Source organism: Drosophila willistoni, unplaced genomic scaffold, assembly GCF_018902025.1.
Source record: "Drosophila willistoni isolate 14030-0811.24 unplaced genomic scaffold, UCI_dwil_1.1 Seg152, whole genome shotgun sequence".
NCBI classification, from domain to species: Eukaryota; Metazoa; Arthropoda; class Insecta; order Diptera; family Drosophilidae; genus Drosophila; species Drosophila willistoni.
In genome coordinates this window covers 112,366-122,492 of record NW_025814113.1, presented here as the reverse complement: position 1 = coordinate 122,492, position 10,127 = coordinate 112,366, and positions in this window count along the sequence as shown.

The window sequence follows — 10,127 nt, the reverse complement described above, 5'->3', positions numbered from 1 at the left end:
TCATACAAAACTAATCTCAGACCTATCTGCTAATAATTTTATACTCTGTTTGAAACGATTCATCGGACGACGCGGCATACGCAAAAGGATTTATTGTGACAATGCTACCAACTTTGTCGGAGCATGTTCGCAACTTGAAGGCTTCAAACGGCAATTCTGTTCAGAACTCAATGCATAAAATTTGGAGGAATTTAGTCGAAATGCCGGCTTTGAATTCAACTTCATTCCACCGCGTGCTCCCCATTTTGGAGGGTTTTGGGAAGCCGCAGTAAAGTCAATGAAGACTTGTGGAGGCAATATTGAATTCCCATCCAATCTCCATTCACACAATTGATCGGATGTTCACTGCAAGCGATCCCTGAACACGAAGTATATGACTCAAAACTTTCTTATCTATATCGTTGGCAAAGGGTGACCTATCTCAAGCAACGCTTCTGGGAACTCTGGAAGCGCGACTATGTACATCAACTACAAGAACGCTCTAAGTGGTTGCATCCCGAAAACAACAGAGCAAGGGATCAATTAGTTCTCATCCATGAAGACAATCTTCCACCGCAATGCTGGATTACTGGTCGTGTGGTCGAAGCCATACTTGGTTCAGATGGAAGGGTCAGAGTAGCCGATGTTCGCACTAAAAAAGGAATTATTCGTCGCTTAATCTGCAAACTTGCTCCATTGTCTTTAAAAGATGACGTTTATGTAAATTGAAGGAGTCATACTACATCCTTCAATGGGAAAGTAAGTTGGAGGAGACGTCATCGTTAACTTAGATTTGTATATATTAAAATTTCTTATATTATTTTTTTAATATTATCGGAATTTCTACCACTGTATTTACATTAACATGGTTTAAAAGCTTCTGTTACATGGCTCATGAAGAGCTTCAAACTCATGAAAACGAAATATAAAAATGACTTCTTTCTGGAATTCGAAGAGGAGAAGACTTATTTTTCCTTACTCCACTCCACATGCTATTGAGCATTGGAGTTTTGTACCATCTGCAACTGGGCAGATCCTCCTTGTTGAAGGAGACGTCATCGTTAACTTAGATTTGTATATATTAAAGTTTCTTATATTATTTGTTAAAGATTATCGGAATTTCTACCACTGTATTTACATTAATATGTTCTAAAAGCTTCTGTTACATGGCTCATGAAGAGCTTCTAACTCATGAAAACGAAATATAAAAATGACTTCTTTCTGGAATTCGAAGAGTAGAAGACTTTTTTTTCCTTACTCCACTCCACATGCTATTGAGCATTGGAGTTTTGAACCATCTGCAACTGGGCAGATCAAAAATTGGCGACCGTGACAGGATAAAAACTTAAAAACTATATAAAGTCGTTTCTTCGTTCATTATATTTCATTCATCGTTACATCATCTTGGAAAGTCATCATTGGACTTTTCAGCTTACATCATCATCAAATTCATCATTGGACTTGTTCATTACATAATCATCTTGGATAGTCGTCATCGGACTTCTTCATCATTGGCCTTTGCAAGACATATCATCGTGGACATTTACGTGGAGCCCTATCATAACCTAAGTCAACTTGAGTGTGTAAATTTACATTATCAATTTCCACTAAAATTTCGACTCAATTGCCACTCAGTAGCGATCGTGAAGCTTTCACATGCTTTACACTCACATGTAAAACACTCGTAAGCTTCAACACGTGCTAAGTATTAAGCACAGCGGAGTAAGTACTCAAACTTAAAGCTCACTTATTAAGCTCTTGAGCGATACTTAATGCATTTAAGTGTTTTTATTAAAACTAGAACTCGTTTAGCTTACGTTTAATTCATTTCTAACTTGCATCATTTCTTTCGTTAAGGGCCCAAAATGTCTCCACCAAATGAAACGCAGCTTCTACCTCTCAGACAACAACGGAATCAACTGCAATCTAATATTCAAAGTTTAAGAGTTAGAATCGATCTTGAAAATGACCCTATTATATTAGATTGTCAGTCTCAAATTGTTGAGTCGTATTTTAAACAGACATTACAAGTTCTAACCAATATTGAGAAGCTAGATCCAGCAGACGCGAATCGGGCAGAGATAGAAAATCTTTTTATCGAAACAAAGGCAATCATATTACGGCGCATTGGCGCCTTTAATCGTCTTTAATTCATCGACTTATTATGGGGGACATCATAATCGGCTTCCATCCCTCAAATTACCTAAATTCGACGGCAAATATGGGGAATTCAAAAATTTTATTACTTCATTTACAAATATGGTACATGAAGGCAACTCATGTCCAATGTTGACAAATTTAACAATCTAATAAGTTGTCTATCTGGCCAAGCTCTAAGCGTAGTCTCGCCATTTCAAGTATCAGACGAAAATTATCCCAAGGCCCTAGATCGCCTCAACGAGCGATATGACAAGAAAGTTCTTACTTTCGTAGAACATATTTCAAGTTTATTTAACATTGCTAGCATGAAAAAAGCAGACGCTGTTACCCTACGTACAATTTTGGATACGGTTTCAGCTCTACGCGGATCATTGTTATTTCTTGGGTCTGAAGCTGATGTATTAAACGCAGTACTTATTCACATTGTTATGTCAAAAATTGATCTTGAATCCAAACAAGCATACGATCGGGTTCAGGAATACGATAAATTGGCAGACTGTTATCACTGAGAATTTTCTCAGTCGACACTGTCAGTATTTGGAACGGTATCTGCGAAACCGAGAAGAGGAAAGACCCGTCAGAGACAAAATTCATAGTACTTCAAAATTTATTGCAGCCCAAAGTAGATGCATTCAATGTCAGCCAACTGAGCATAGGTTAGCATTCTGTCCAGTTTTTAATTCTCTACCTTTTATTGAGCGATTTAAGATTGTTAAAACAGCGTCACTTTGTTTCAATTGCCTCAATAAGGGTCATCCAGCCTCAAAGTGTCCTTCATTGAATAGATGTCGTCATTGTGGAGGATTACATCACACAAACATGCATAAGGATTCAAACGTCCAGGGAAATTATCAACTCGATGGACGAAAAAATTTGCAACATCAATGTTGACTCGCCACGCTCGGCGGGAATTACTTCCAACAGCAATAGTTCTTATTCAAGACAAACTTGGTGGGTTTCAGCTCGCAAGAGCATTACTTGATTCGTGCTCTAAGCCTACCTTTATAACTGAAGAATTAGCCAAAAGGCTTCAGCTTCCGTTTCGTTACGATCATTGTGAGATTGCTGGAATCGGTGAAATACTTACACATATGAAACATTCCGTATCTACCAAAATTCGTTCAAGAATATCTCCAGATGAATGGAATATGGAGTTTATCGTGACTAAATCTATATATCTACCTCAGCCTGAAAAGAGACTAGATGTGTCCAATTGGGCATTCCCAAAGAAATGGAGTTAGCCGACCCATTCTTTTATAAGCCCGAAAAGGTAGATTTATTGCTTAGCGTAAAGGAGTTTTTTGATCTACTTAACCCTCCGTCGGACACCTGGGTCTGGCCAGACCTTTTTTGACTTTGAACGTTAAGCTAACATGGTTCCATTTTATCTATCGACTTAAATTCCAGGTAGCTTCCTAAAATTTTATTTTCTATCGATCTAGCCACAGGACAATTACCAAAAGGTCCTTGAACAAGGCGAAAAAAAAGGATTAAAAAGTTACACCTTCGGACGGACACATGGGTCTGGCCAGACCCCTATACATTTTGTATGGAAATGTATGGAATATCACACATTTGGACCGTTCTACTTGCTTTTTTGTTTTCAAATTGAAGCATGCATGAACATGAACATATAGAATACATATATATAATGGGTGACCAAGTGGAATTTATCTACAATACGCGATTGCGTAGCAGACGTGTTAGTGCTGATTTTTATTCGCGATTGACAAATGCATTATTGAATGATATGCAACAAACAAATCGAGATGAACATGAAGAAGGTGAAGAAATTGATCCATTTGATACTGGTGAACATGATGACGCGGACTACGTGCCGAATGATGATGCGTCTGATATTGAAAATGATGTGAAAACAATCGAGCCAAATGATATATTTGATAGTGATGAAGATATAGAAGACGAAACAGATCAAGTTGCTGGTCAATGTGATGATGGCTTTTTTTACGGCAAAGACGGAACGAAATGGAGCAAAACGAGCCATCCGCTGTTATTCGTACGCGTCAACACAACATTATGCGTTTTCGATTTGGGCCAAGACAACAAAATGCCATTCCAATTGAGGTATTCAAGCTGTTTTTTTCGCCAAATATTTCATTTATTATTGTTACTCAAACAAATAGTCATGGAAAAGAAGCCACTCGTAAATGGAATGCAGAGAATCCTGATTCTAAACCCAGAGTTTGGAATGATTTGACAAGCACTGAGCTTGACGCTTTTGTTGGAATTCTTTTGGCTGCTGGCCTATCACACAATAATATGCAAACATCAGAAGTCTTGTGGCGTTCTGATGCTTTGCCCATTTTCCGAGCAGCTATGTCTTATCGACGATTCAAGCAAATTTCGCAATATATTCGTTTTGATGACAGTCGTACCCGTGAATTTCGTCAACAAAGCGATAAAGCCGCGCCCATTCGAGATATATGGAATTTTTTAAATGAAAACCTCGCCAATAACTATGATGCACATGATGTTGTGACTATTGACGAGCAACTGTTTCCATATCGTGGCAGAACCAAATTTACACAATATATACCGTCAAAGCCAGCAAAGTATGGCACAAAAGTGTGGTGGGCATGCGATGCGAAAACAAAATATCCGTTGCAAGGAAAGCTGTATACTGGCAAAGAAGGAACCAATCGTGAAGTGAACCAAGGCGAAAATGTGCTGATGCAACTTTCAAACCGATATAGTATGAGTGACCAAACGATCGTTGCTGATAATTTCTTTGTAACATTGGATGCTGCCAAAAGACTTGCTGTTATTGGTCTCGCATTGGTTGGCACCATACGATCCAACAAGAGAAAATTGGAATTATATTTTCCATCATACAATTACATTTCATTCCATTTCTATTGTTAAAACAACACAAATTAATTAAAAATAAAAAACAAAAGTGAACGAAAGAAAAATGTCTTTTTTCCGTAATCCGATTTTTTTTCGGGTATATATTTTCTTCCACATATAGCTCAATGCATGGCAAATCGATTAAGAATGGTAAGAAATTAAAATATCTACCTACTCGGTACATATATGAGCCAGAATATATGGTTAATTTCTATTTAAGTGCATGCAAATGCATGTAAATACATAGGGGTCTGGCCAGACCCAAGTGTCCGTCCGAAGGTTTTAAAATATGTGTCCGACGGAGGGTTAAGACGGGTAAAATTAGTTTAGGAATTGGTATTTCTCACCTAGTGGAAACTGCATTAGGATGGATCGTCGGGGGTCAGATTGCTGAATAGCGATTTCCGTAGAGAAGGAAAATAACCCAATCTTCATTCGTTGAATTCAAAATATGAACTGATTTTATTTACAAAAGTACGGAGTTTATATAGGAAATCTTAGGCTCTAGGAGGTAACAATTGTTCTTAAGGAGATCTTATTCTAGTACAACTCACACCCACGTATAAAACACTTGACGAAAGTAAAACATTTGCAACATCAATGTTGACTCGCCACGCTCGGCGGGGATTACTTCCAACAGCAATAGTTCTTATTCAAGACAAACTTGGTGGGTTTCAGCTCGCAAGAGCATTACTTGATTCGTGCTCTAAGCCTACCTTTATAACTGAAGAATTAGCCAAAAGGCTTCAGCTTCCGTTTCGTTACGATCATTGTGAGATTGCTGGAATCGGTGAAATACTTACACATATGAAACATTCCGTATCTACCAAAATTCGTTCAAGAATATCTCCAGATGAATGGAATATGGAGTTTATCGTGACTAAATCTATATATCTACCTCAGCCTGAAAAGAGACTAGATGTGTCCAATTGGGCATTCCCAAAGAAATGGAGTTAGCCGACCCATTCTTTTATAAGCCCGAAAAGGTAGATTTATTGCTTAGCGTAAAGGAGTTTTTTGATCTACTTAACCCTCCGTCGGACACCTGGGTCTGGCCAGACCTTTTTTGACTTTGAACGTTAAGCTAACATGGTTCCATTTTATCTATCGACTTAAATTCCAGGTAGCTTCCTAAAATTTTATTTTCTATCGATCTAGCCACAGGACAATTACCAAAAGGTCCTTGAACAAGGCGAAAAAAAAGGATTAAAAAGTTACACCTTCGGACGGACACATGGGTCTGGCCAGACCCCTATACATTTTGTATGGAAATGTATGGAATATCCACATTTGGACCGTTTACTTGCTTTTTTTGTTTTCAAATTGAAGCATGCATGAACATGAACATATAGAATACATATATATAATGGGTGACCAAGTGGAATTTATCTACAATACGCGATTGCGTAGCAGACGTGTTAGTGCTGATTTTTATTCGCGATTGACAAATGCATTATTGAATGATATGCAACAAACAAATCGAGATGAACATGAAGAAGGTGAAGAAATTGATCCATTTGATACTGGTGACCATGATGACGCGGACTACGTGCCGAATGATGATGCGTCTGATATTGAAAATGATGTGAAACAATCGAGCCAAATGAATATTTGATAGTGATGAAGATATAGAAGACGAAACAGATCAAGTTGCTGGTCAATGTGATGATGGCTTTTTTTACGGCAAAGACGGAACGAAATGGAGCAAAAACGAGCCATCCGCTGTTATTCGTACGCGTCAACACAACATTATGCGTTTTCGATTTGGGCCAAGACAACAAAATGCCATTCCAATTGAGGTATTCAAGCTGTTTTTTTCGCCAAATATTTCATTTATTATTGTTACTCAAACAAATAGTCATGGAAAAGAAGCCACTCGTAAATGGAATGCAGAGAATCCTGATTCTAAACCCAGAGTTTGGAATGATTTGACAAGCACTGAGCTTGACGCTTTTGTTGGAATTCTTTTGGCTGCTGGCCTATCACACAATAATATGCAAACATCAGAAGTCTTGTGGCGTTCTGATGCTTTGCCCATTTTCCGAGCAGCTATGTCTTATCGACGATTCAAGCAAATTTCGCAATATATTCGTTTTGACAGTCGTACCCGTGAATTTCGTCAACAAAGCGATAAAGCCGCGCCCATTCGAGATATATGGAATTTTTTAAATGAAAACCTCGCCAATAACTATGATGCACATGATGTTGTGACTATTGACGAGCAACTGTTTCCATATCGTGGCAGAACCAAATTTACACAATATATACCGTCAAAGCCAGCAAAGTATGGCACAAAAGTGTGGTGGGCATGCGATGCGAAAACAAAATATCCGTTGCAAGGAAAGCTGTATACTGGCAAAGAAGGAACCAATCGTGAAGTGAACCAAGGCGAAAATGTGCTGATGCAACTTTCAAACCGATATAGTATGAGTGACCAAACGATCGTTGCTGATAATTTCTTTGTAACATTGGATGCTGCCAAAAGACTTGCTGTTATTGGTCTCGCATTGGTTGGCACCATACGATCCAACAAGAGAAAATTGGAATTATATTTTCCATCATACAATTACATTTCATTCCATTTCTATTGTTAAAACAACAACAAATTAATTAAAAATAAAAAACAAAAGTGAACGAAAGAAAAATGTCTTTTTTCCGTAATCCGATTTTTTTTCGGGTATATATTTTCTTCCACATATAGCTCAATGCATGGCAAATCGATTAAGAATGGTAAGAAATTAAAATATCTACCTACTCGGTACATATATGAGCCAGAATATATGGTTAATTTCTATTTAAGTGCATGCAAATGCATGTAAATACATAGGGGTCTGGCCAGACCCAAGTGTCCGTCCGAAGGTTTTAAAATATGTGTCCGACGGAGGGTTAAGACGGGTAAAATTAGTTTAGGAATTGGTATTTCTCACCTAGTGGAAACTGCATTAGGATGGATCGTCGGGGGTCAGATTGCTGAATAGCGATTTCCGTAGAGAAGGAAAATAACCCAATCTTCATTCGTTGAATTCAAAATATGAACTGATTTTATTTACAAAAGTACGGAGTTTATATAGGAAATCTTAGGCTCTAGGAGGTAACAATTGTTCTTAAGGAGATCTTATTCTAGTACAACTCACACCCACGTATAAAACACTTGACGAAAGTAAAACATTTGCAACATCAATGTTGACTCGCCACGCTCGGCGGGGATTACTTCCAACAGCAATAGTTCTTATTCAAGACAAACTTGGTGGGTTTCAGCTCGCAAGAGCATTACTTGATTCGTGCTCTAAGCCTACCTTTATAACTGAAGAATTAGCCAAAAGGCTTCAGCTTCCGTTTCGTTACGATCATTGTGAGATTGCTGGAATCGGTGAAATACTTACACATATGAAACATTCCGTATCTACCAAAATTCGTTCAAGAATATCTCCAGATGAATGGAATATGGAGTTTATCGTGACTAAATCTATATATCTACCTCAGCCTGAAAAGAGACTAGATGTGTCCAATTGGGCATTCCCAAAGAAATGGAGTTAGCCGACCCATTCTTTTATAAGCCCGAAAAGGTAGATTTATTGCTTAGCGTAAAGGAGTTTTTTGATCTACTTAACCCTCCGTCGGACACCTGGGTCTGGCCAGACCTTTTTTGACTTTGAACGTTAAGCTAACATGGTTCCATTTTATCTATCGACTTAAATTCCAGGTAGCTTCCTAAAATTTTATTTTCTATCGATCTAGCCACAGGACAATTACCAAAAGGTCCTTGAACAAGGCGAAAAAAAAGGATTAAAAAGTTACACCTTCGGACGGACACATGGGTCTGGCCAGACCCCTATACATTTTGTATGGAAATGTATGGAATATCCCACATTTGGACCGTTTACTTGCTTTTTTTATTTTCAAATTGAAGCATGCATGAACATGAACATATAGAATACATATATATAATGGGTGACCAAGTGGAATTTATCTACAATACGCGATTGCGTAGCAGACGTGTTAGTGCTGATTTTTATTCGCGATTGACAAATGCATTATTGAATGATATGCAACAAACAAATCGAGATGAACATGAAGAAGGTGAAGAATTTGATCCATTTGATACTGGTGACCATGATGACGCGGACTACGTGCCGAATGATGATGCGTCTGATATTGAAAATGATGTGAAACAATCGAGCCAAATGAATATTTGATAGTGATGAAGATATAGAAGACGAAACAGATCAAGTTGCTGGTCAGTGTGATGATGGCTTTTTTTACGGCAAAGACGGAACGAAATGGAGCAAAAACGAGCCATCCGCTGTTATTCGTACGCGTCAACACAACATTATGCGTTTTCGATTTGGGCCAAGACAACAAAATGCCATTCCAATTGAGGTATTCAAGCTGTTTTTTTCGCCAAATATTTCATTTATTATTGTTACTCAAACAAATCGTCATGGAAAAGAAGCCACTCGTAAATGGAATGCAGAGAATCCTGATTCTAAACCCAGAGTTTGGAATGATTTGACAAGCACTGAGCTTGACGCTTTTGTTGGAATTCTTTTGGCTGCTGGCCTATCACACAATAATATGCAAACATCAGAAGTCTTGTGGCGTTCTGATGCTTTGCCCATTTTCCGAGCAGCTATGTCTTATCGACGATTCAAGCAAATTTCGCGATATATTCGTTTTGACAGTCGTACCCGTGAATTTCGTCAACAAAGCGATAAAGCCGCGCCCATTCGAGATATATGGAATTTTTTAAATGAAAACCTCGCCAATAACTATGATGCACATGAAGTTGTGACTATTGACGAGCAACTGTTTCCATATCGTGGCAGAACCAAATTTACACAATATATACCGTCAAAGCCAGCAAAGTATGGCACAAAAGTGTGGTGGGCATGCGATGCGAAAACAAAATATCCGTTGCAAGGAAACCTGTATACTGGCAAAGAAGGAACCAATCGTGAAGTGAACCAAGGCGAAAATGTGTTGATGCAACTTTCAAACCGATATAGTACAACTCACACCCACGTATTCGGGGGTTGAAAAATTATTACAAGTGTTTTTTCTACAACGCGTGTGGCTGATTGTAATTCTAGTCATATGCTAGGTTAGTTGTTTGTGCCAAA